Source organism: Suncus etruscus, chromosome 5 (genome assembly GCF_024139225.1).
Source record: "Suncus etruscus isolate mSunEtr1 chromosome 5, mSunEtr1.pri.cur, whole genome shotgun sequence".
NCBI lineage: Eukaryota > Metazoa > Chordata > Mammalia > Eulipotyphla > Soricidae > Suncus > Suncus etruscus.
Window position 1 is genome coordinate 138,824,105 of NC_064852.1, and position 22,578 is coordinate 138,846,682.

Below are 22,578 nucleotides of genomic sequence, written 5' to 3' on the forward strand. Positions count from 1 at the left end.
CTGCATACACCACACATGATAGAAATCTTTGGTTGTGGAGTTTACATACATAATATAGTACTATGCTATATATTTATATTATGTTTATGTATATTATTTATAGTATTTATATATTATATAACATTATATACAATATGATATATATACTATATTATATTAATACTATGTAGACATAGATTACAATAAACTATTGATTCTCCCAAATGTTAGTAAAGTAAAACAATTAAAATATTAAAGGAATAATTTTATTTTATTTATTTTTGGAAGTTACACAAAGAAGCATGCAGGAATTACTTATGGTGGAATCAGGGGACCAGGAACTGAATTCATGTTGACTACTTACATGGCAAATTAGCTATTTGCTATAATAGTTCTTCAGCTCCAAATAATATTATTTTTAAGGCATCTTTGTCAAATTACCACTCTGAATATATTCCATTGGGTCTTTATTTTCAGTTGTATCATTCTATTGTGATAATGTTAATTCCTTAGATTTCTATGACTTGAGAAAACTGCTATTATTTTTAAAAAGACAATTTTTATGGACAATCATAATTTAGAAGTTTTTATAGCAAATATCCTCTGACACTTCATGTCATCAATAAAGTGCTTCAATATTGTATTCTTTATTCAATAAAGGACAAATATATTGTATTTTTATTTATGGAAGATTGTTCCTGACTTTGTTCTTTCCATTTGATCTGTCATAAAGCAAATATCTTTAGTATTTCATACTTTTGTTCATGCCAAGCCTCTAGCAATTAATGAGCATGGATTTAGCTCTTGCAAATTGTTATTCTGTGCAAGTTTATTTAATTTTAGGCACATAATTTTTTATTGCCTTACTTATCTTACAGATCTAAGAAAAGAATTTATTGATTTTTCTAAGATCAGGATATTTTCACTCTTAGTTAGGATTGAGTAACTATTTCAAAACTTATTCCATACAATACTAGAAAACGTGATTTAATTTTTGTTTGTTTGGTTTTGGTCAATACTTAAAATCTCTGAGTGATGTTCACGGATTAATATGTTCTACATTTAGGAATGATCTATGGTCATACTCAGGAAACCATATATGGGATGCTAGATATTGAACCAAGGTAATAGCCTATCTTCCATGCTATCACTTCAATGAGTTTTAAATTTTTACCTTATTATTATTTAAGAAATATATCGTTGAATATAAAACCTTTTTGGTCTACGAAGTAGGTACAGGACAATTTTTTCTTTTCAGTTTTTAACTAATGTAAAAAATTCTATTAGGATCATTTGTGTACATTTGAGCATATGTAATTTTTGAGACATGTGTACGTTAGCTTGTTAAATTCAGTAACTGGTATTTATAATATCGGTCTGTATAATGTTATCCTGGATTATGGGTTGCATTGAATACATGTTTTGATTTCTTTTATCTTATGTGTGGAGTTCAAAAATTTTTATGGCAAGCATTTCATTTTTAGACTTATCATGCTCACTCTAACAAAGATGGGGAAGAGACATGAGTGCTGCTTCAATTGAATTCTTCACCCCATAGTCTAAGTCGTATTATTTCTATGAAATAAAAATTGATTTAATTATTTGTAATAGTTATATGCACCTTTCATTCACTCAGAATATTACAAAAAAGCAATAACACCTAGGCAAAAAAGAATATTCAAAATATCTCTCCTTTCTTTTCCCATATCTACTTACTTATACACTTTTCTGCCAATCACACAGAAACAGCCTTGACCTTAACCGAAAAACAATAAGAAATTACATGTTTATATAATTGTAGTAGTCAAGATTAATTAGCTCATTTTATAGTTTTGGGTGTGTGGTAAAGGTTATTGTATTCACACTCATATTTTAAGAAAGCTATTCCCTTAAAGTAGCAATTTACAAACTTGTCAATGCCATCTTTTGTTTTTATTTTATGCTCTAGGACTAATCTTTAGGGTTAGGTTTAAAAATTTTGGGTGGAATATATAACATAATTATACTCATTTCTATAGGGAATCTTTTAGAAAATCATTGCTTGGAACACAGTTCTACAAATGTTGTATCTTGAGCCAAATTAAACACGTAAAAATGCCAAGTTCTCAGTCTCAGGAAAAACGTTCCCATCTGCTGTAATTACAGGCAACAAGGAAGATAGTGAATGTATTTCCACTTACTGAAGAGACACTTGTTTTGAGAAAGATTGTTGGCCTTTGTTAGTTTCAGTTAGTGGTGCTATGCACAAATGATGTGTACATTTATTTACTCAGTGTTAGACATTAGAAAATTTACTAAACATACACGTGACCAAGATTTTGTAAAGTTCTGTGGTCAGAGGGAAAGTGTGATAGGGCATGGTTATTTCAGTAATCAGTTGGAAATTTCCAAACTGACAGACATTTTTATGATAACAGTTTACTTGGGAAGTAAGCATTTCTTCAATGAGTTACAAAAGTACTTATAAAATATATACTCATCCTTGTATTTGGCCAATGTTTTTCCTTTCCATGCCCCACATACTTGGTGGGCCTATGCAAATGATAATTGCCACTCTAACACTTTTTACAGTGCTCCTTTGACTCTAAGTCTAAACCTTTAAGAAACCACTTGTAAAACCATCTGGAACTGCACTTTTGTTTTTGTTTAGTTTCAATTTCCATTCTTGAATATGTCTGTTGGTGTTTTTTGCTATTTGTTCCATTAAGTCTTTTTTTTATTTTTATTGTAAGAATTTATTCAAGAGACAAAATTGATTAACATAATGAGGTAAGCTAACATAACATAATATAGTGACATAACATAACATATAATATAATTGATATAATAATACATGTAAGTCAAAGAAAGTTTCTGATTAAAAACATATTTTTTCCATAATGACTTACATATCTTTCACAGTAGAGTTTTAGGTACATATTAACATTAAATCAGGGGAATACCCATCACTAACTATGTACTCCCCCCATTCCAGTTCCCTTTCTACAACCCATATACCCCACCATCACCCCCTGGGCTGCTAGAGTAGGTGGACCCCTCTTTGTCTGGCTTACTACTAGTGATCTCATATCTGTTTGGTCCTGGAACCCTCGTTTCCCCTTCTATTTAAGAGGCAGAGCTAGAAAAATCGAGGTATGTGGTTTTGATTGAAGGCAAGAAAAGCAATAGAATGGGGTACAAATTAAGAGGGAAAAAAAAAGAAGTCAAAAGTCAAATTCACTGAAAATAGGCTGAGTCTCTCTAGAGGCTTCCAACCTCAGTTTGAGAGAGGATGTTCCATTAATTCTTGAATGGCTGTGAGATTCTAAAACTATGTTTATTTCCTCTGGATGATTCAATTTAGTTATATAAAATTGTGCATACTGGGGCCGGAGAGATAGCATGGAGGTAAGGCGTTTACCTTTCATGCAGAAGGTGATCAGTTCGAATCCGGCTTCCCACATGGTCTCCCGTGCCTGCCAGGAGCAATTTCTGAGCTTTGAGCCAGGAGTTTCCCCTGAGCACTGCCCGGTGTGACCCCAAAACCACAAAAAAATTGTGCATACTAATCTAAATAAAAAGAGATTGCACAAGGAAAAACAGCAAACAGCCTGTCTCCTACTTCCCCAGTTATTTTCCATTCCTTTTTTACAGATGTCCAGAGGAAAAGGTAGTACTGTATTTCTGTTCTGTGGTGATGAGGCTGAAGTCTAGGAGGTGGTTTCCTCATAAAATTTATTCCAGACATTCTGGATGAGGGGAGAGGGAGGAAGAAGAAGGAGAAGAGGAGAGGAAAGAGTAGGGGAGTGGAGGAGAGAAAAGAAAAAAATGTATGTCCCAGAGACAGGCAGGGGAAAAGGCATAAAGGAGGATGGGAGGGAAATTAAAGACATCATTGGTGGGAAATGTGCACTGGTAAAGGGTATTGTATATCGTATGACTTTAACTGTGGAAAAACAACGAATGTATTATGAACAATCTTATAGCCATGGTGTTTAAATAAAGTAATTAATAAAAAATATATACTCAAATTTTTTTTCTTAGGGGATGGAGAGATAATATAGCAGTCAAGGTACTTGCCTTGAACTAACTGACCTCAGTTGTATCCACAGCATATGGTCCTCGTAACACCCTTTGGAATTATCTCTGAAAGAAGGACCAGGAGAAACCCTGAGCATCACCAGTCATGGACCCCCAAAGAAACAAATTAAAATAAAATATAATCTTAAAAATAAACTTAAATTTAAAATACTGATATATTTTCAAAAGATTTAAGTTCTAAATTATTATATGCCATACACATTTTCGCAGGTTTTTCCTAAATGTCTTTGTTAGACACTCTGCAGCCCTTTGGAAATATAAGAAAAAAATTGATTCAATTCAAATACTACCTGTATATGAGAAAAAGAGATATATAGGTTAGGTGAATGTAAATTAAGCATATTTAAGTTTAAAATAAAACCAGATTAAAAATGATACTCATCGTTGTTCAAATAAAGCTGAGATTTATCATATTCTATATCAAAATGAAGCATGGATCTCAGCAAATCCACTGTACTTTCTACTCGATGCCACTGGGAATTACTCAAGCAATCTTAGCTGCCTTTAGTAAATTGCTTTTTTACCCTGAAACATACATTTTTCTCTTATTCATGCTGAAAAATACATTATTTATGTGTATGCCTAATACTGTTATCGAAAAATGTAAGTTAATTTTTAAAGTTATTGATTTTACTTCGTCAAACATATGTTCTTTGCCTTTCGTGACTAAAACAAAAAGACACATGACAGAAACAAAAAGATCAATATTTCTCTTTTAACTACATTACGTAAAAATCTGGGACTGGAGAGATAGCATAGAGGTAAGGCGTTTGCCTTTCATGCAGAAAGTCGGTGGTTTGAATCCCAGCATCTCATATGGTCCCCTGAGCGTGCCTGGAATGATTTCTGAGCATAGAGCCAGGAATAAGCCCTGAGCGCTGCCAGGTGTGACACAAAAACCAAAAACAAACTACATTACTTAAAAATCACAAATGGTTCACTAAAATTTAGGAAATAAAAGAAATAAAGGAGAGCAAACATTCTATTTTTTTTCTCCAAACACTTTCCTAAGGATCCAACCAGTTCTCAACTCCATCATCTTTTGGCTCAGTGCTACAGCAAAATGCATTAATGTAGCATTGAATTATGCTTCATGTACTATAATAATATACATATGCTTAATTTCAGCACAGTATTATCATATTTAGAAAATTGAGCTTTTCCTTATTACAATATGTTCCTTTATGAATAAATGTAATATTTATTGTTCATTGCATATAGTGTCAACTTGTATATAAAGGTGTAAAGAGAAAAATTATAGTTCAATTTTTAAGTTGAGTCACTCTACTTTTCCGCATGGAGTTTAGCACATATTCCTATCTTCACCTATCTGGAGAAGAGTTTTCAAGGACAAGATATACATTAAAAACTGTGGAGCACAAAACATACATAAGTGTGACTTAGGCTAATGAATAACCACAAATACTAACAGTACTTTTAATAATGAGGGCTTTTATTTCTTGAGTATGTATCATAAGCCACATACTTGTGACATTTTTAAAAATAATAGTAATGTATTACAATTTGAAGCATTTTTGAAAGGATTTACTTACTATTATTCTCTAGTATACAAGCTTCTGCAATAGAACAGGGATTTTTGTTGTTGTTGTATTTGGAGTGTGTCATATTTCTCCCTACGGAAAACCTGAGTTCACATAAAACAGTGCTCGTTTTATAGTTTTAGAGTAGAAGTGAGTACATTTAATTCAGAGTAAATACTTATCATGAGCTGCACTAAACTCATAACTTTAAAGCATTTTAAAACACTCCAAAAAAGAGAGATTTAATAGTAAAGACTGGATATTGGATTAAAAGTTGTAGCATTTAAATGATGGTTTAGAAAAAGAAGACAAGGATGTTTTTCATATTCTGTTTTCAGAATTGAACAATGTTTTAATGGTATTCATTAATAATTGTATAGACTACTAACAAATGAGACTTGTCGACAGGTGAGTGTTTATTTTTATTCTGGATAAATGACTTTAGAGAAAAGCAGTGTATTTAAGAGAACACATCAATATCATTGGCTTGTGAACTACTGATGTTTGATTTGAATCACTTAAGAAGCCACTAGACATATTTGTTGCCGTTGAGATGATTTTTAGAAATAAAGTACAACAAAAATTTTAGATGACAACTGAAATTAGTGTGGAAGATAGGGCCCTATTAGCTGCATTCTCTGTTCCAAAAGAAAATCTATTTTATTTTTTTCTCTGCTTTGTATTAGAGAAACAGTGTTAGTTCATTGTCCTTATTGGATGAAAAGTGAGTTCAATGTGAAATTCTTATAGATTTTGTAAACATATATAAGAGGCAAACTTTTTTTTGGCCCGCCTCCACATTTGAAAAAGAGCATTTCCATCAATATGTGGATGTGCCTTGTATTTATGGAACAAGAAAAGGGTTTATTTAGATAGTGATTATAGTTTATTATTTTCAAGAATGAGGAAACACCACCACCTCTAGGGTCCAATGCATGATTTTAATTTTTCTCTTTTCCCTAATGCTCATTTTAATCAAGGACACATTTGAAATAATAAATTAAATTAGAGCTCTAACAACACTACTTCTGAGATTAAGAACTCTGGTAGTCTTCACTCTTTAGAAAAGCAGATATATACTATGTTCCCAGATGAATATCAGAAACTGAAGTTATTTATAACCCTTAAAATTTTCTTTTTTCCCTACATATGTATACCCCTGATAAAATTAAGTTTATGAATTAGCTTTAGTAGTGTATTAAAAAAGAACAATAACTTAGGACAAAAATGATCATTAATATAATTTATGTGAAATTTATCTGCTTTTTCTCCTATAAAGTATCTTATCATAAATTGTGATTTTAATTATTGGTTGACTGCGTGGAAACTCTTAGAAGAAAACTTGTATATAAGGTCGAGAGAGTTGATGTACCAAGATAGTTCCTCAAGCCAAAGTAACAGCAAATTATGATATATGGCTAGAGTATCATTTGAGAGATGTATTATAACACAGTATTTTTTAATGTGGCATAATTGAGAGTATAGTGGTTGGAAAAGAATAAACCATTTCCTACATTTTAAAATGAGCTGAGAGCTCATAGTAACTAATATACTGTGATCAAAGTTTATAATGGGTTCAATTTTGCATAAAAGCAAAGTGGTCTGTTTTCCCTATCGACAAGAAATAATCAGTAAATATAAAGAAAATAAATGTCATTGCTTTTATGGAGTAACAAGGCTCCACAGTGAACTTAAAAAGGTTATGATAATTGGGGGCTGGAACGATGGCTCAAAGTGGTAAAGCGGCTGTCCTAGACAAGCTAGCCTAGGATGGACAGGACCGCAGTTGGATCACCCCGTGTCCCATATGGTCCCCCAAGCCAGGAGTGATTTCTGAGCTCATAGACAGGAGTAACCCCTGAGTGTGACCTGGTGTGGCCCCCTAAAAACAAAGAGGAAAAAAGTTTATGATAATTAAGTCTTTATATCTCAGAATTATCAGATAGGTAGAATGAGAATGACAGCTAGTCACTTAAATGGATAATTAACCCTGTAACTCAAATGTTTGTATAGCTTATCATTCTAGTACTCATACACGGCAGTAAAGCGTTATGGTCTGAGTTTAGATAAATGTTTTAGATGAGTAGCTAGATTGAACTAAGTTTACTAAAAACAAAAATAAACAAAACATTTCCAAATAAAACATATACCTATTTGTATATTGGAATTGGAATTCTGTTATGGTTAATACAACACCATTCTGTCTTTCATTTTATTTTCTTTCTTCTGTTTTTTTTTTTTTTTTTTTTTTTGCTTTTGCATCACAGACAGCTCTATTCAGACCTTACTCTTTACTCTGTGCTTAGAGATATTTCTAGCGGAGCTCAAGGGACTGTTTTTTATTATTATTCTTTTATTTTTATTTTTTATTTATTTTTTATTTTTTTTGTTTTGTTTTGTTTTGTTTTTCAGTTTTGGGGTCACACCTGGCAGCGCTCAGGGGTTACTCCTGGCTCTACGCTCAGAAATCGCCCCTGGCAGGCTCTGTGAACCATATGGAATACCAGGATTTGAACTACGGTCCTTCTGCATGAAAGACAAAAGCCTTACCTCCATCGATCTCTTCGGCCTCAAGGGACTGTTTGTGCTGTCAGTAATGGAAGCCAGGCTGATCATGTGCAGAGCAAGTGTTTTCTCCTCTGTAGCTTCTTTCTAGCATTACAGTCTTGTTTAAAGCTATACAATTTAGTTTTTCCTGTTAAAACTCATTTTTTTCATTTAACATTTTAAAATAAAAAAATCATATATGGAATTAATTTAATATGAAAATGTCTAATGTTCTTAAATTAATGACTTAACCCTGGCACTTAGTTTCTATAAAATACGATTTAATATTATCTTAGTATATGACAGCTAGAATATTATAACTTGAGTTACATTTCTGGCTTATGATCTGCTTCTTTTGCTCTTTGCCTCTTGCAATAAATTTCTTGAATAGGGCCATTTTATTTCATTTGTTAAAAAGAGTTTTGGAGCTGCATATATACATATAAATATAATATTATGAATGTATGTGTACACACATCAAAGATATACATACATACATACATATATACATACATACATACATATAGTGCAATGGAACAAATGGAAAACCTCACAAGTGCAGGTATTAAAAAGAAACTATCATTGAACCATATCTCTGACCGCTAATACCGAATTTTCTTTTTTTGCCATTACCTTGGAAATAGATGTTCTCTCATTTTTTCAACTAATTTAATTAGTAAATCTTTAATAAGATATACAAATAATGCATTTTAAAAGAAGCCTTGAAAATTATAGTAGCTGGCTAATCACTATTTAGTATAAGAATTTGAGCCTTCTTAATAACCAATTTACAGTGGTAATCTCATTATAAATGACTAAAATTATTTCAATTTTTTAAAAAGTAGAATCTGCTTTTCAAAAGTCATTGCTATGGGCTTAATAAAACATTTAACATATCATTCTTATTATTTAAAATATGCATTTGACATAAAATATGGACTAGAGAGATCAGGTACTAAATTGTCATAAAGCAAAAATGAGCAGAAAATGTTAAAGATATGTTTTAAATGAGTAAATTTTTTCTAAATATCATTCCTGAATAACTTTTCTCTTAACTGTTACATAAATATATTTAATTAAAATTATTGCAAGTTTTAAAAATAACTAGAAGAGAAGCCAGAGAGATAGAACAGTGGATTGGCACTTAGATAGAGACAGCCTACCTAGTTTTGATCCCCAGAATCCCATATAATCTCTGAGCACTACCAGAAATTAGTACTGAATTTACAGCCAATCAAAAATAAAAACTAATAGACAAAAACTAAACAAGAACAACAGAGGCCTAAGAAATTATTAACTGTGAGCCATTAAAAATTATATCCACTTGTTTGACTTTTTAACAGATGAGATAAAATAAGCAGACAATGTTCTATATCCTAGATGTAACAGAAAGAAACAAAGGGGTATATAAAATTCAGAATCTGATGTACAGAAAGTGATTGATTTTCTCAGATTCTGTAATTTTAGAGATGCATATATATGAAATAGTAAAGGGGCAATAATTATAAAATATATTTTTTATTAGTGCTATGTTTAAAAAGGTATTTTTGTTTGTGTTTTGGGCCACACCTGGTGATGCTCAGGAGTTACTTCTGACTATGTGTTCAGAAATTGCTCCTGACTTGGGGGACCATATGAGACACCAGGGATAATTATCATTTTATGTTTTACAATAAAATATTAATACATTACTTATATAATTCAATAATTTGAAGTAAACAATATTGTATATCAAATAAATAGCTATAATAACAGTTCATGTTTATAAAACGCTTATGATACAATAATGTTAATCCTTAGCTAATTCAATTTATTAGCATGAAATAAAATTTAAAAAAATTTTATCTACAGAGAATAATGTTGTAATAGAGTGTAATATAACTAATAATCAACATTAATTAAATAAATACTGTGAAGTTGAATGTATTTTCTGTTTATTGTGATATTAATGTGCTATGAAGAGATTCCACACTTTCCTTATCACTTTGAAATAGAGTTCAATTAAAAAAAAGAGTAAATCTTTCTAAATATGTCCAAATAAGACACTCTCTATGACTTTTTTGACCAAGAAAATCCAAAATCTTTGCTGAAACAAGTTTTTAATCTATATAATTGGAGTATTAATAAAAACTAATTCACCCAGTCATAAAATTTAATGTACAAAGTTTATCTAAGCTCTGACACTGAAATTTCCCTGTATCAATATTAAGTACTATTATTATAAAAAAAGAGTTAAATATCCAATGTCTTATAAAATACTAAATTTGGGGTATTTTTGAAATTCAAGCACTTTTGATCTTACTAAATTTTGATTTACATAATTCTCATGCATTCCAAACTAATATCATTCAGTATAAGTACAGTAGGCTAATTTCTGTGCAAATGTGCAATGGTAAACATACGTAGTTTTAGGTCAAAATGTTTACAAACTTCAACATGCAGTAAAAATATCTCATATCTAGATATTATACATTTATTTTTATATAAATTATTATATTAATCAGTAAATGGACATATGTTACTCCCCTCCCTCAATTTTCTGTTTTGATCACGTTGAGAGGCAGATCTGCCCACATCTGAGAGGGTCTTTGGCTTCCTGTTTTGCTCATCAGGAAAATAGATCGGGGGAGATTCATGGGGAGGTTGGAAAGAGGATTCAGCAAGAAGGTTGGAGGGAGAAGAGACAAATTTGAATGCAGGGCTATTTATGGAGCTTGCTTAACAGGTTAAAAAGCTTAAGAGCCAAACATGGTGGCTAGCGCCTTAATAACGTTGATGTCTCCTTAAACCTGAATGCCTGTGGATCATTTCCTCTCCACCACCCTGAGACAAGACTCCTGCTGAAGGGGGTTGCAGGCATGAATCAAAGAACCCTCCCAGATATGGGCAGGTCTACCTCTAAAGGTGAGCAAAACAGGAAGTTGGAGGAGGGGGGTAACAGACATACTTCTCTTCCTTAAACAAATTTTCTTTTATAATACTGAGAGATAAGGGAAAATGAATTGCACAATCAAAATATATGCTATTTCATAGATACATTTATTTATAACTTTTAATTTTTACTTTTACTCCTGGAATTTTACTTTTACTCCTATAAATAAAATCATATTTAAAATAATCTATAAAATAATATTTATTTTTAGAATAATATTTTTCTTCAAAACTATGTCAGTGCTCTAACATAAAAAAAGTGGGTGTGTTTTCTTAAACTTCAAATCACTACATCAAGTCTAATACTCAAAACATTTTTGCTCAATTACATAACTACAATCATAGCTACTCCAAATATCTCTTTAACAGAGCATTTTAGTAAGTTTATATGTTATCTGCTTTGAAGGAAATTGCAGAAGATATTTCTTACAGGGTGATTTTTGTACAAAACATAAACAAGTTCAGATGGAAGCTCTTAAAATATTTTCGGAGAATAAAAACAAAAATACTCTTTGTGGAAACTATTAAGAGTAATTAAATTGATTGAATGCAATTTATATTGAAAATACATTAATATAGTAGACAGCATATAAACATGCTTATATGCAATAAAAATTAATTAATTTGGGTTATTCAGATCACCTAAACACGATTTATTTGCTTTCATACTTAAAGCATGGCATAATCCTATACTATTTTACTATGCTAACTCTTCTGGGGCTTGCCCATTCAATTTAGAAATATTTTTCACTGATGTATATGGCTAATCCATATACATTTGTGATTCTTCAGAGATTCTACTTATTTATTTGTGACTAATTGTCCTTTAATTGTGCTTCTTATGGATTTTCCTCTTTGTTAATTTATGTGGTAAATTGTTCAGTTCTATATCCCCTTTGTGGTTTTCTGAAAATATTCTGAAATGTTATGAAAGCATTATTTCAAGAAAACATTGCTAAGGGTACATATTAATAAAACAATATTATATAGTCTTTATTATTCATTTAAAATTTCTGTCATTTTACTTATGCAGTAATGGCTATAAAATAACATGAAACTTTTTCTAACCTTTTAGGTTCTAGTTTCTCTCATTGGACCAGATTGTTCACCTTGCTCTATACTTTTTTTTAAAAACACCTTCATGAATTTTTTGAAAAGACCTTCTGACTATCAAAGTATTCATACTTTGGTAAAGATGAAAAATACCATTGGGAAGGGGTATCTCTAAAAAGAAACAAGCTCTGAAAAACTTTTGAGGGTCAACATTCTGATATAAGAGGTGAAGAAACCCTGAGCTAAGGACATGTGAGGTTCCTGATGAGTAAAGGTTTTCCCATCAAAAAAGAGTCTGTGCAAAGTAAGAAAAACTGAGCAAATTTCCTTTGGAAAAACTGAGCAAATTTCCTTTGGAAATCCCAAAATATGACTTAAAATTGAATAGTTCAGGGTCATAAAGCAAAGAACATCATAGTGGTTTTATTTGTTTTAGGATTGGTTGTTATAACCAGAGAAATCATTCAAAGCAACATGTTTGAAAAAAAGCAGAAACAAATTCTAGAGTAGAAACAAATTCTATAGCAAAACAAATTCTAGCTAAATGTTGCGATATAATCAAAGATCAAATTTACAAAACAAAACAAAAACAAAGCCATTATTTCTTTATAACATCAATCTTTAATTCTTACTAAAAATAACCAATATGTTGCTTTTATGTATATATATATATATATATTAGTTAAGTAATAAATATTTTTCTAGTTTAAATTATTTTAATATTGTTAGCATATATTAAAATATGTAAAATGTTCCTGAAAGACTCCATTTATAATCATTTATTTGATAAATAAAATATTAAACTTCTATATTTCTTTATTTTTTTCTGTAAATTTTGTATAACAATCAGCTGAAATCTAGCTGTTGTAAGAATTATAATAGTCTGCAGTGGTCTGCTTAGAAAATAAAAGAGTAAACCAATTTTATTAACCTGAAATGAAACATGAATATGTCAAAAATGGTGATCAAAAGAGCTATTTGATCAAAGAAATCCAGAATCAGAATAAAAAGTAAAAAGAAATTGAGAAAATGGAATTTAATGCACTATGCAATATAATTCATAGTTATAAGATTATTTACTAAAATGCCTTCTTAAATAAAACTACACAAGGATAAACAACATGATAGAGTTTGAAAATGACCCTGGCTTTTTGAAAAGTTCATTGCAAAGCAAATGTGAATAAAAAGGTCCCTGCCTCATGAGTCTTTCTTACTTTCTGCAATTTTCACTGGCAAGTAGAAAATATAATATTTTTCTCATTTTTAAGCTGAGTGAATAATATAAGAACATTGCTTGAAGGTTTAGAACACTAGGATAATTGTGAGGTGCTGTGACAATATTAAACCATAAATGTTAGCAATACTTTAAATAGTTACATAAACTAAGATAAAATAATAGAAAAGAGTGTTTTGACACACAAATAAATGCTAAATATACTATTAAAACAACAGGGGTGGAGTCTTCTAAGGCAAGTCCATTCATTTTCAGTACTTTAAAATGTGTCTATCCTATTTCACCAAATACTTTAGCAAAATTACATGAATGTAGTTTGCATTATTTGGAACATGCTGGGAAGCAGAGACTTCAGAGATGTCTGATTGTTCAAACTAGTAGACATGCTCAGGGACACTGCATTTAATAAAGTTAACATCAGAAATTTAGACATATCACTCAATAAATGCCAATGTATAAGCATTTCATTTGTCTGGGTGTTTTTGTTACTTGACTTTAGCTTCCTGCTGAAGGTTTTTACCTCTGTGGTGATATCAGTCATATTGTGAATGGATTTAGATAGTCTTCATACTTAGATAAATTTGTATCTACTCCATATTTTGAAAATAATGGTCTCATTTTATTTAAAAATTTGTGAAGTTGGGTCTGGAGCAATAGCACAATGTAAGGCAATTGCCTTGCAAAATGCCAAGCCATGGTGGACCTAGGTTTGATCCCTGGCATCCCATATGATACACCCAGCAGGCCAGGAGCAATTTCTGAATGCAGAGCCAAGAGTAACCCTTGAGTGATGCTGGGCCCAAATAAAACCCCAAACAAAACATAAATAAAATTTTGTGAATTTGATGCTTTTTAGTATGCATTTTAGAATAATTGGCTATTTTATTTTTTATTTTTGAGGGCTATCCCTAGCATATTCAGAGTTTACTCCTCATCCTGTATTCAGGAATTATTCTTGGAGGTGGACTATAATGGGTACCAGGAATCAAACCTGGGATGACTACATGCAATGGAAAGTCATGCTAGCAACTGTATTATTTTTTGTCTCATTTTTTGTTTCAAACAAATTTTTCTATATGTCTTTACAGGCATTTGATTTGATCTAATATAACAAGTATATCTTTATATGTATATCTATAAATGAAACTGGCATACTTTTATGTTTCCTTAAACTAACAGTTCTCAATGAAAATAAGGCACCTGGAGCTATTCTTTTTAAATGTGATAGAAATAGTGCTATCTAATTAAAAGTACAAAAATATTAGAATCTGTGTAGAATCTGGTGAATCCTTATAAGGATAAACATATTTAAAATTAATCAAATAAAGTGTAAGATTTCAAATCAATCAAATATAATGACATACACATAACTATATATACATAAGTATATCTATACTTATATATAAATATATAAGTATTTCCACTCTTTGATATGATGTGTTCCAATAGTTAGATCTTTTTCTCAAAAAATAGTGCTTTTTATCCCTTGAGTATAGTTATCTATTTACAATATCTGAATGATTGAGATACATGAAATGATTTCTCTAGGTCTCAGTAATTTCAAATTTGTTGTAGGAAGAAGAGAACAGCTAGAGCATTGGTCTGATATTTGCATGATGGTGTTATATGTGATGCAGTAACATTGCATGCACTGATGTTAGTTTCCTAGTATTAATGGTTGAACAATGATTATGTAAAATGATTACAAATATAAGAAATTAGGGAAAAAGTATACCAGTATCTCAGGTACCACATTATAAGTCACAAAGTAATTTAAAATTAACATATATTTTTCTAAATTATAAATTTTAGAATTTTTTGTGCACATTTTTGTACAAGATTTTAAGTTGCCAGTAAGTAAAATATAAAAGGAAAAATTATCTATCATAAAATTGAGCAATTTATAATTCTCTGCTTAATTTACCAGGACACACTTTGAAAAATATTATGCTTGGTGCTGGAGTGATAGCACAGTGGTAGGGCATTTGCCTTGCATGCAGACAACCCAGAATGTACCCAGGTTCAGCCCCTGGCATCCCATATGATCTCCTGAGCCTGCCAGGAACTCTGAGTGCAAAGCCAGGAGAAACTCCTGAGAATCTCTGAGTATGGCCCAAAATCAGCAAAAACAAAAAATTACTCTTATATTAAAGCATTAAAAATTAGCCAGATTGAAGGCTTAATGCAAGAGTAGTCTGATTTTTGCCTCCAGACCATTAGCCTAGCTGTTGTCCACCATCAAATTGAAGAAGAGTAACAGCACTTCTTACATACCTATATTTTATGAAATTACATTGATTGATAACATTATATGGACATTAATGCATAGTGTTGTAAAGTAATATCTATATTTTCTGTTATTTTTTGCTACCAAAAGACTATTCTCACCCAACAATGAATGACTGAATCATATTTTACCATGTTTAGATACTCGTTAGCCTCATTTACTTTTTATTATTTCCTTGTTTTCTAAGAGTTATTATTGTTATGATAGGTCATTTATGATAAATCTATCATATGATAGCTCATATTTCTTTATATACCACCATAAGTAACATAATATTGTATATGTCTTTCTCCATCTGACTTAATTTACTTAATATAAGGCTCTAAATCCAGCCAGATGGCTATGATTAGTAGGGCTTATTTATATATTTGTTCGTTTGTTTGATTGGTTTTTGGCCACACCCAGTGATGCTCAGGGGTTATCCCTGACTATGCACTCAGAAATCACTCCTGGCTTGGGGGACAATATGGGATGCCGGGATTCGAACTGCCGTTCATCCTAGGTCAGCCGCATGCAAGGCAAATGGCCTATTGCTGTGCCACTGCTCTGGCCCCAATTAGGGTTTTATAGCTTTTAAAATTTAATAATATTTCATTGTGTATAAGTAGTAAATGTTTATCTATGATCTGACATATGAACTTGTATTTTTTCCAATTCTTAGTTATTGTAATAAGGCTGCAATTAAAATGTGATGATTTTTAAAAATTATCTGGAAGAGCAGCAAAAGGAGAATGTTAATAAGTGTTATACCATAAACAAATGAATAAATAATAAAGAGAGGAAAGATAATACAATATCAATAAAACCAATAGTTTATTTTTTGAAAATAAAATTAGGAAATCTTCATTGAACTCCCTACAAAAAGAAACCCCAAATAATTACAAAAAGAAAATTAATCACAAAAGAGACTCCTATGTATATTTGGACATGTTAACATGCTGGTCACTTTATTTTGTTTTTCTTTTACTTTTTAAAATTTATTTAAACAAAATATACCATATAGTTGACATAGTTGATTATAATACACTGTTTCAAGGTAAGTGAAAGCAAGGTTACCAAAAAGAAAAGGAAAATAGAGAGAGAAAGGAACATTAAAAAAAGATGAAAGAAAGTTGAAAATGTATAGCAGCAAAAACATTTGTGGAAATTATTTTTTTTCCAATGTCATGAATGCGATGGAAAAAGATTTAGTAAGCTTTTGTTGTTTGCTTTTTGTTTTGTTATTTGGTGTATTCCTATAGGGATGACAGTATTAAACAAATGAATTTGTCCAATTCAAAGCAATATTGCTGATTTTACGAATTTTAGGGATGAAGCTATAGCTGCCTACTTCCCATAGTGGTGAAGTTAACCATACTCCTCCCAAGAAACTCCATTGATATCTACACCAGATCTGGTATACCTGAAGTTAAGTCAAATTGGTTTCCCCAAAGAGAATTGTGGAGGGCCATTAAAGAAGATGAATCACAGGGAAAATGGTAATTGTGGATGATGGAGGTAATAGGTATGAGTTTTGAAGGGAAGGGGGTTGGTCTTCCCTCTCCTTCTGAGATGACCAACTTTCTAATGAACAGGGCTTTAAACACATGATTTCTCACAGCTTTGTTTACATCTTTTTCGAGAAGAAAGTGAGTCCATGAAGATGACCTGGTTCAAACATGGCAACTGTGTTTGTTGGTGTTACAGTTCCAGGCTTCCTGGAACAAGGAAGAACCTGGGAAAGGTTGTCCTTACTCACTCCAAGAAATCCTGGAGATTGGTCAGGTTGGTGTCAAAAGAATCATAAAATGTCATAAAGACATAGAGTGTCAGTGATGGGTTGGGCCATTGGGAAAATGGTGTTCATGATGATGGAGGCAGTAGGCGTAGCTTTGACACCGTATAGGTTTGGCCTATCTTCTCCTCCTAAGATAGCCAGCTTTGGGGCCGGCGAGGTGGTGCTAGAGGTAAGATGTTTGCCTTGCAAGCGCTGCAGTTCGATCCCCCGGGGTCCCATATAATTCCCCCAAGCCAGGGGCAATTTCTGAGCACTTAGCCAGGAGTAAGCCCTGAGCATCAAACGGGTATGGCCAGAAAAAAAAACAATACAAACAAACAAACAAACAAAAAAAGATGACCAGTTTTTTGTTGTGTTCCCATAATCATTTATGGCTGATTTTCATCTTGTTTGAGAAAGTAGTGAGACCCAAATTAGTCATTCTTGTAATTTATTCATAGAATCAACCAACATCCCCAAACTAAATTAGAAAGAAGTAGAGAATCATAATAAATTAAACAGTAATCTGGTTTCTCATCCCTAAAACATATTTAGGACTAAATTGTTTCATTGGAAACAAACACAAACAAGAGAAGGTGGAACTTTATAGATCACTTTATGTGACCAATTGCATCTAGAGTTAATTCAGTGGCCTGAGCTTTGCATGCAGCAGACCTTTACAAACTTTGTCACCACATTTTCCCTAAGCAACACTGGAAATGTTCACTGAACACACAGCAAGGGGAAGCCTTCTTTTTTTTTTTCTTTCTTTTTTGTTTGTTTGTTTGTTTGTTTGTTTGGTTTTTGGATCACACCCGGCGGTGCTCAGGGATTACTCCTGGCTGTCTGCTCAGAAATAGCTCCTGGCAGGCATGGGGGACCATATGGGACACCTGGATTCGAACCAACCACCTTTGGTCCTGGATCGGCTGCTTGCAAGACAAACGCCGCTCTGCTATCTCTCTGGGCCCAAGGGGAAGCCTTCTAACTAACACTTTATGGTGGCTACCACATTAAAAAAAATAAATCTTTTAAAAACCTAATTTCACGGGCCAGAGCAATAGCACATTTACTTGCATGTGGCTGACCAGGGTACTAGCCCCACCATTCCATAGGTCCCCTGAGCCTGTGAGGAATAATTTTTGCGTACAGGAACAGAAATAACCTCTGGGTACTGCTGAATGTGGCTCACAAAACAAAACAAAACAAAACAAACAAACAAACACACATAAAATGAACAAAGTAATTTCAAGTTTGATAAGATATTAAAGGGATTAAGGTATTTGCTTTGCATGCATTCAATCTTCTTGATTCTATCCTGGTGTCTTATATTACCTTACCTCTGCTACAATTATTGCCAGGAATGATACTCACAACCACCGGGTGTATTCACCCCAACAAAACTTTTTTAACATAAAAACATAAATATATATAAATATATGGCTATTTATGAATAATAATTGACCTCTTTTGGAAGTTAGCTGGCTGACTTGCTTTACAGGTATAAATTTTTGGCCAGAGGGAAAACTTTTCTTGGTAATCTTTGGTGCTGCATTTCTCTGAGCAAAAGAGTTTAAGGTCGTATTTCGACCTGTGATTTTACTAGGGAGAGAGCTGCCAGATAATGTGAAAGAAATGTAATATTAGTACCATGGCATAAATTTCAGAAATATTTCCAGTAATCTAAGTAAGAAGAATAACTAACTTCCACAAACGGTCCTGCTTGGACAAATATTTCTTGAGGAATTATCAGCTCTCCATTCCAGGAAAATCCACAGATTTTGGTGGATCTGCTGAATTCCTCTTAAATTGAGGTGCCTTATGTCACGGCGTGGCAACTATGAGAACTTTCTAATGTCACGGCGTGGCAACTATGAGAACTTTCTAATCTTATAAAATATAATCTATCTAAAGTAGAATCTAATAATGCTCTCTAATAACAGATGGGAAGCCAAATTTAATTCATAACTAAATAATTAGAGTGGAAGAAAACAAATTTAAATAAGTTAATTCATAAAATATGAAGAAATTAAAACAATATTCACATTAAAATACATTAATTTAAAATGTTAAAATATTTATTAAAATTATGGTAAATATAAAAAATGAGGAATTTTATTTAAAATGAAATAATAAAATAAAAGGAGAGATAAATAGCCAAATTCCATTAATTCTACAAAAAATGATTAAGATGGAGAAGGAAGTGAAGAGAAATAGGAACCATTTTTAATTTGGAAAGCAGAAGAATTTAGTAGTATTTTAAGTTTAGTATAACAGGAATGTGGAGGTTATAGGTCAAAATGGATGCTTCAAGAATAAACTAATAGTTCAGAAAGATGCTAGTAACATATCAAAATATTTGATAAACTTACACTAATTAATATTTTTAAATAGCTTATAGGATTACCTTTCTTGCTTCTGCTTATATGGTCAACTATCTCACCATAAATTCATTTTAGCATATGTTCTAATATTCTAATATTTTGATCAATCTGGGTTCTTTATAAAGGGGTAGAAAACAAGAAGCACAAACTATTTATATTTTTATATTTGTCTAAAACGACAGCATTTTCAAAACTTCAGAATTTTCAACTACAGAATTTTTGAAGTCTATTTTCTCAAAGGCATGTAATAACAAGAAATTTATAATGTCTATCATTGAATTTCTTTATTCAAAGTTGGTGGTGGTTGTGGCAATTGAAGACATTAAAATTCTACCTAACTATGGAGATGGTTTCCAAGGGCTCTGGTACATTCTTTGTATGTGGGACACTTGGGCTTGTTCAGGACCTTGAGTCCTACTTGGTATGACTCAAATGTATCTCCACTCTCAAAACAGCTTAAAAATTTTGTTCTACTATAATTATGTCCATATCAGAATATAGTTATAGTCTCAATTTCTTTAGAAAGGAGAACTCATGAAATTACCAGTAAATTATTAGAGATTCTATCAAAAAGTACAGAATAAACTTGTTCTTGGTCCTGAGAAACTTGAATACACTATCTCTGCTGGTTTTTATTATACATAGTCATTGGCTGTTTTTTCACTGATTTCAGCACAAACCAAAAGTTTTATAAGACTCCTGAGCTATGGGGGAGAAGGGTTGAAATGGAGTTGCTCAGAGACTAGGGAAATTAAATGTTTTGTTATTTCATTAATTAATAATGTAAATACACTGCTAAAAATACTTTTGCAAAATGCTGGCATAATTGTACTCAAACTGTGGACATCTTATTTTACATATTGTATCATAAAAAATGTATATTATGAAGAATAAATTTTTGCATTGTAATAACAAAATATATAATAGTATCTATTTAAGCCAGAGCCTTAATTTTAAACCACTAATATTTGCATTCTAAAACAAAGCTTCAAGGATGACACTTGAAATATCTTCTGACCACAAATCAAGGATTTTCTTCGTGTCTCCCTTCACTGTAAATCTAGTATTTTTTTCATTTAGTTTCTGAGCTTCAATCTCCAGTTTATGATCTAACCAGCCTTTTGGCATATTTTATGTCTCTACCTCTCAGGCACATAATGAAATACAGTAGAACACAAGCTTCCTTGATTAGAAGCTGTGTAGTTGGACAGGATAGTTAATCTCAGGGAACCTCAGTTCCTTTATCTGTCAGTTATGCCTGGTCCAGAGAGCAACTGAAGATCAAATATACCCGTTCATATGTGGTCTGGATCCTTTTGCATAACAGGCATAATTATCTCCACCATCTTTGCTTTTAGTGTTGTCTTTGCTTATAGGGTGACTGAATCTTCTTTATTCAATTTGCCAAAACTATTTAGAGTCTGGAATTCCCTGGTGTTTTTTCCCTACCTGGTCTTGTAACTTTGCCTTTCTTCTCCTGCCACTCTGTCTTCTCTTCTCTCATTATATAAACTCCAAGTAGCATTAATCCTGTATTCTTGCTAATGGATATTCGATCTAAACTTCTCCAGAATAGCACTATAAAAGAAGAGAAGTTAGGGGTCTGTCAGGATTTATATTTATGTAGGTGACAAGGCCTGTAGCTAGCAATTCTCTCTGTGATATATCCCCATAAAATGATTATTTAAAAAATCTAACTTACAATAAGTGCACTTATCTGTTATAAAATGTTCAATGGTTACTTCTGGCTCTGTGCTCAGAAATTGCTCCTGTCAGACATAGGAGATCATAAGGTTGTCAGGGATTGAACCAGGTCGGCTGTGTGCAAGGCAAATGTCCTACACTCTGTGTTATTACTCCAGCCCCTCACAGCAGTAATTCTTTCTTACATTTTCAAAGAATCCTCCAATTTTTTCATCAAATAAAATATTTTATCAAATGAGAAAACACAGCATCTATCAGAGTGAAATCTCCTCATTTTTATTACTTTTTTAAAAAAATTATTCATGTGTCAACACAAAATACAAAGTTTAATTTAAAAGAGGGCAATAGAATATTGGCAGTGCCAATCATTGATTTAAAAAAAGGCATAAAAAAAGTTTGTCTGAAAGGGTTGGAAAGATAGTACAATAGTAGGGCATTTGCCTTGCATGCAGCCGACCAGGTAGGGTCCTGCTTCTATTCCAAGCATCCCATATGGTCCCCCAGCTTGCCTGGAACAATTTTTTAAAATGATTTTTATTGTGAGCAAAGTGAATTACGAATCTTTCACAGTAATATTTAAGGTTCATAGTGACAGGGAATCAGGGTCATTCCCACCACCAGTGTTGTCCTCCCTCCACCCTGTTCCCAGCATATATCCCATATTTTTTTTCCTCATTTGTACCCCGGATGGCTACTGTAACTGTTCCCCTTTGTGTATAGATTGGGTATTGATTCTGTTGTCATGGACTTCGGGTTTGTTGTATGAGTCTAATCATTTTTTATTTCCACTCAATGTTCATAAGACTGTTTGGTCCTGGTTCCCTCCATTTTCCCCCTCAATTCATGAGGCAGAACAAGATGATTCAAGTTATGTGGTTCTATTGAAAAAAAAAAGAAAAATAACATCCCAAAACTGGGAGGATTCCATCTAGAGGTTATAAATATCAATTTAAAAGAAGAAAGGGAAAAAAAAAAACAAAACAAAACAAATACGAAAAAACAGAGCAGAAAAGCAACAACTAATAAAAGGACCTAGGTACTAAAAACGACCACCATCATATAATAACCACAAGAATGAAAGA